The following is a 6,097-nucleotide window of genomic DNA, read 5'->3' on the forward strand; positions in this document are numbered from 1 at the left end:
TTAAAATGTGTATTTTAGATAAGGGTGGTTTTTGAAGGATTTATTTAAAAAACTATATGTCTGAAGATCCAAACATTTAAGGCTAAAGATGATTGTGCATCTAAAAATCTATGCAAGGATTTTTTAGAGATGTGATTTTATAATCTTCACCAACTCACTAATGAAATATTTTGAAAGCAAATTTTAAACTAAGGTCCTGTTGACTAACATGTTCTGAGTAAATATTACAGTAATGCACAACTGTTTTTGTCAGTAAATTCAGAAACTGACAGTATATACCTGGTGGTTGGCAAATGCCTGTTAAATGGCTTCATTACCCCTTGAATGGCTCTTTAGCAGTTTCAATGTTGTGCTAATAGGTCTGGAGGGTTGGAGGCTTTTTCACTTTTCACTTACTAGATCCCCTCTGGAGTAAGAGTCACCAGGCTGCAGCAGCCAGCTGTGGGAGTCTGCAGGAAGGGTCAGAATAGGGATAGGAAAGCTGGAAGGGTGGACACTAAGACCCAGTAGTGCCCCAAATTTTCAGGTGCCCTACACAGCTGCATATTTGGTGTGTATGCCTAAGGACGGCGCTGTGTGGATGCTTTGATGGTAGGTCTGAAGTGGGGCCTGTTCTGTATCTAAAATCAATTGGGAACATGAGTCTCTCTCTGCCTGCATTTTTCTATTTTTTCCAGTCGTGTTCATAAACAGGGATAGTGTTCATTCTGCATGTTCTTTTAACATCCCAGAAGCTCCCATTTTTTGATTAGTATAACACTGCAGTACTCAGTGATGCAGTAAGGTTTCCTTGAAGTCCTTGTGTTTAACATCAAGCAGACTCATTGTGCACCTCTGTGTTAATTATTTTCACATTCCTGAGTCACCCAAAATTGAAAAGGAAATATTATTATACATTATTACATATTAGAAGCAAGAGGAAGAGCAAGGACCGGATAGGCCCATTACTCAATGAGGAGGGGAAAACAGTAACAAAAAATGTGGAAATGGCAGAAATGCTAAATGACTCTTTTTGTTTTGGTTTTCACCAAAAAGGTTAGTAACGATGGGACATCTAACATAGTGAATGCCAGTGAAAATGAGGTAGGATCAGAGGCTAAAATAGGGAGAGAACAAGTTAAAAATTACTGAGACAAGTTAGATGTCTCCAAGTCACAAGGGCCCTAGAATACTCAAGGAGCTGACTGAGGAGATATCAGAGATATTCGCGATTATCTTTGAAAAGTCATGGAAGACGGGAGAGATTCTAGAGGATGGGAAAAGGGCAAATATTGTGCAATCTATAAAAAAAAGAAATAAGGACAGCCTGGGGAATTACAGACCAGTCCACTTCAGTACCTAGAAAGATGATAGAGCAAATAATTAAGCAATCAATTTGCAAACACCTAGAAAATAAAGGGTGATATGTACCAATCAGCAAGGAAATTGTGTCAAACCAACTAAAAAATTTCTTTGACAGGGTAACAAGTCGTGTGGCTAGGGGGTAAGAGGTAGATGTGGTATACCTTGACTTGAGTGTTTGATACTATCTTGCATGACCTAGATGGAGCTACTATAAGGTGGGTGCATAACTGGTTGCAAAATCGTTCCCAGAGAGTAGTTATCAGTGGTTCACAGTGAAGCTGGAAGGGCATAACGAGTGGGGTCCTGTAGTGATCAGTTCTGAGTCCAGTTCTGATCAATAGCTTCATCAATGATTTAGATAATGGCATAGAGAGTACACTTATAAATTTTGCGGATGATACCAAGATGGGAGGGGTTGCAAGTGCTTTGGAGGAGGGATTATAATTCAAAATGATCTGTACAAACTGGAGAAATGGTCTGAAGTAAATACGATGAAATTCAATAAGGACAAGTGCAAAGTACTCCACTTAGGAAGGAACAATTAGTTGCACACATACAAAATCAGAAATGACTGCCTCGGAAGGAGTACTGTGGAAAGAGATATGAGGGTCATAGTGAATTGCAAGCTAAATAGGAGCCAACAGTGTAACACTGATGCAAAAAAAGCAAACATAATTCTGGGTTGTACTAGTAGGAGTGTTGTAAGCAAGACACGAGAAGTAACTTCCGCTTTACTCCATGCTGATTAGGAACTGGATTATTGTATCCAGGAAAGTATTCTTTTCAGGAAAGATGTGGACAAATTGGAGAAAGTCCAGAGAAGAGCAACAAAAATGATTAAAGGTCTAGAAAATATGACCTATGAGTGAAGATTGAAAAAAAATGGGTTTGTTTAATCTGGAGAAGAAAAGAATGGGTGGGGGGAGGAACATAACAGTTTTCAAGTAAATAAAAGGTTCTTACAAGAAGGGAGGAAAATTGTTCTCCTTAACCTCAGGATAGGACAAGAAGAAATGGGCTTAAATTGCACAAGGGCAATTTAGGTTGGACATTAGGAAAAACTTCCTGTCGGTTGGTTAAGCACTAGAATAAATTGTCTGGGGAGGTTGTGGAGTCTCCCTCAGTGGAGATTTTTAAGAGCAGGTTAGACAAACACCTGTCAGGGATGGTCTAGATAATACTTAGTCCTGTCATGAGTGCAGGGGACTGGACTAAATGAGCTCTGGGGGTCCCTTCCATTCCTATGATTCTATGATTATTATGTACCAGGGGAATTGAGGTGTGTGTGGTGGCACTATGTTAGGGATGAAATTTATTGATAAGATATTGGATTGGATTGTAACTCCAGTGGATGAAGTGGAGTTCTTGAATTCAAGTCAGAAAACTTGTCGATTTTCTTTTTAGCCACGAAATATATACTTTTTAAAAAAATATTGAATCTTGGATGTCTGTGAAGAGAAAAATGTGTTGTCTGAAAAGGAACTGATGAAGTCTCTGTGCTTATCCAAAGTAATTTTTAAAAGGAAGGAAACTAAATGTATCAATCTTTGATCTTTCTGGTCTTGTTTAACTTAGCCAGCAGCACTTACTGTCTAGAAATCTCATCACTTCAGAGGTGTTTTGATAGTCAAGTGGTTAGACAGCTCTGCTAGAGTAGACCCTGGAAACTACAAGAAACACAGACACAAGACACTTAGAGATTTTGGGAAAGGAACTTAATGTCACTTGGAAAAGTCTCACTGAAATATCACATCAATGGGAAAAAATTCCAAGTGCTGTACTTCCAAAGCAGATGGAAACTTTGGCAGATAGATTGGAGTGACAATAGGAAACAGCAAATTAAAAGAGTGGGAGACAAAGGTTCAGTGGAGGTATCCTGGATCCACCATTTCTGGGCATCAGTGCTTCAGGGAGAGGAGTAGAGACAGACTTTGATAAAGCAGATTTAAAAGTAATAAACCTTGTCCTTATAGCAACTAGATACTAAAGAAAGATATGAGGGTTCTTGTGTAAAATTTCATATTATTTTGTTCTAGGTCATTTTGTGAGACAGTAACTTAATTTTTTTCCACAAAAGAGATATTTTCACAGGGAAATCTGAGAGGTTAGAAATGTTCCAATTTCCATGCCAACTGATTTTACAATCTGAAATAAATTTTGAATGTCCAGAAATGTTCATGTTTTGCTTAGAAAATAGATTCTGGTTTTGATTAGGTGGAAAAGCCAGAATTCCAGTTATTTTGGAGGGTTTTTGTTTAAGAAATCAAACCATTTTCCAAAATTTGAAATAAAAAATCTTGGTTTCCCCACCCCTTAAGGTTTCCACATTCCTCCACTGGAAATTGCCCAGATCAATTTTTCAGGATAAATTTCTAAAATGCCTAGCACATGGTGTTGGCCCTTATCATGAAATTATAGAAATTGCTTGGATGAAATTACATTAGTTAGTAAAAATGTTAGGATGCTGCCAGTGGGGAAGAGAAATATCCTGATTTGTAAACTAAGTAATAACAAGAAGTTCAAGATGGTGTAAGGAGGGCTCATGTTATATTTTCTATTAGTATATATCCACACACAAAAGATCTAATAGAATGTATAGATTCTGCAACTTTGTTACTTTACTCAGCAATGAGGATCAACCTCTACCTTATTCACCAGGTGTTAATGATCTTGTGCTCCTGGTTTGCTATATCACCTTCTGCATTATTATAAAGCTGTCCTCTTATCCATATGGCCAAACCTCTATTCTGTGGATGTTTAATCTGAGTACAGAGGCCAGCCACTTCCCCATGCAAACTCTGTTCTCCTGCGTTACCTCTAGGTATAGGTTCATCGAATCATAGAATATCCGGGTTGGAAGGGACCTCAGGAGATCATCTAGTCCAACCCCCTGCTCAAAGCAGGACCAATCCCCAGACAGATTTTTGCCCTAGATCCCTAAAGGGCCCCCTCAAGGATTGAGCCCACAATCCTGGGTTTAGCAGGCCAATGCTCAAACCACTGAGCTATCCCCCTTCCCATTGAACTTTGGAAGATATGAGCATACACAGAAACCATCTTTGGCATCCATCACTAGACACACAATGGAACTGAGCTCTTGCAAGCTAAGAAAGTGGGTCCTTCAACCCACCCATTCCCAGTGGATGGGTTTTTTATCTGCTGAAAATATTTAACAGGAACCGATAAATACTCAAGGCAACATTTGGGAGAAATTCAGATAGTGCTTTTGATTTCTGGAAGTGGTTGGTAAGATAAGGTAGTTTTGATAAAGCCGAGGACAGTATATCTGACACGCCAAAAGGACTCTGAAAAACTGTGCTGCATGTCATATAAAGTCAATGTTAAGGAAACATTTAAAAAAATAAGCTGAGTGAAGGTGAGGAAGGGACTACTGCTATGTTGTGTAATGCTCACAAAATCCAAAAGCTAAGAACAATAAGGAAGTTTCTCTTATCTTAGCATCTCCAATCGTCTCCATCTCAGTCTAGTAGGTCATTGAACTACTGGAGTCTATACATGGCATTTGATGGGGTGGAAAGCATGATGTGTCGTCTCCTTTCAGTTCAGTTCCACTGTGCCTATGTTATGAACAGTTTCAACATCTGAATTTTAACGGTAGCTTTTTTTGGGAAGTGTAACACTGACCAGAGACCTTGTGAGATTTAATAGCAAAGCTCATATTATACAGTGGTCAAACTGTGCATCTTTATCATCCCAAATATGCATTCCCTGCATACCTCAAATTGCCATTGACTTTAATAGGAACATGTACAGGGCAGGACCTTATAATGGGAGGAGCCTCACACCCCAATCTCTCACTGTCTATTCCAGGCATAATATATCAAATGCTTACTGATATGAATGGTAGGAAGGACAGATAGCATTGTGACTGCAGGACTGATAAACAGGAGATCTACGTTCAATTTCATTTTCCGCCACTGACTTTCTTGGCAAGCCATTAATCTGTGTGCTTCAGTTTCCCCATTCAAAAAGTATTGCTACCTCACTGGAGAGCCGAGGCTAAATTAACCCCATTAAATGAGCCATGTATAGACTCCTGTAGTCCAATGACCTACTAGAAAAATTTTAATTGGTTCCTGTTATTATTTACTATTTCTATATGGTAAAGACTATGGACCTCCGAGAGGGATGAGGGCTCCATTGTACTAACAAATAACACAGAGGCCCTGCCCCAGAGAGCGCAGTCTGACAATATACACCAGATGACTAAATAGACAAACAGGGAAGTACAAGGTAGCCGTAGAGGCAAGTTATTTTACATTATTAATCACAATAGTCTATCTAGTCTAAGATATTTACAGGACCCACATTACCACAGTACCTGATTGCTTCACAAACTTTAATGTATTTATCTTCACAACACCTCTGAGGTGGAATCTGGGGGTGCTATGCTGACCAGAGAGAGGTTGTCACCATGGGTCTACAACCCTGGGTACCTTACAATGCTTTGCTACTTAGATCCCATCTTGGGATGCTCACAACCAGCCTACAAGCGTGCAGGTCACACCCTGAAGTGTCTGTGCACTAGGCAATCCTAACTCTGCAGTTCTGACCCCAGCACCCTGTCCACTACACCACAGCCCCATTCAGACTCCCAGCAGCCTTGGTTACAACCAGAAAGATGACCGCAACACACTCCTGGTCCTGAATTTTCCCAAAACAGTGTGTTCTCTATTATCCAGACCTCTCCTGGAGAGTTCAGAGAAATAAAAAGGTCCATTTGTTCCTCTAA

This window comes from Chrysemys picta, chromosome 2, assembly GCF_011386835.1.
Source record: "Chrysemys picta bellii isolate R12L10 chromosome 2, ASM1138683v2, whole genome shotgun sequence".
In the NCBI taxonomy this organism is placed as follows: Eukaryota; Metazoa; Chordata; order Testudines; family Emydidae; genus Chrysemys; species Chrysemys picta.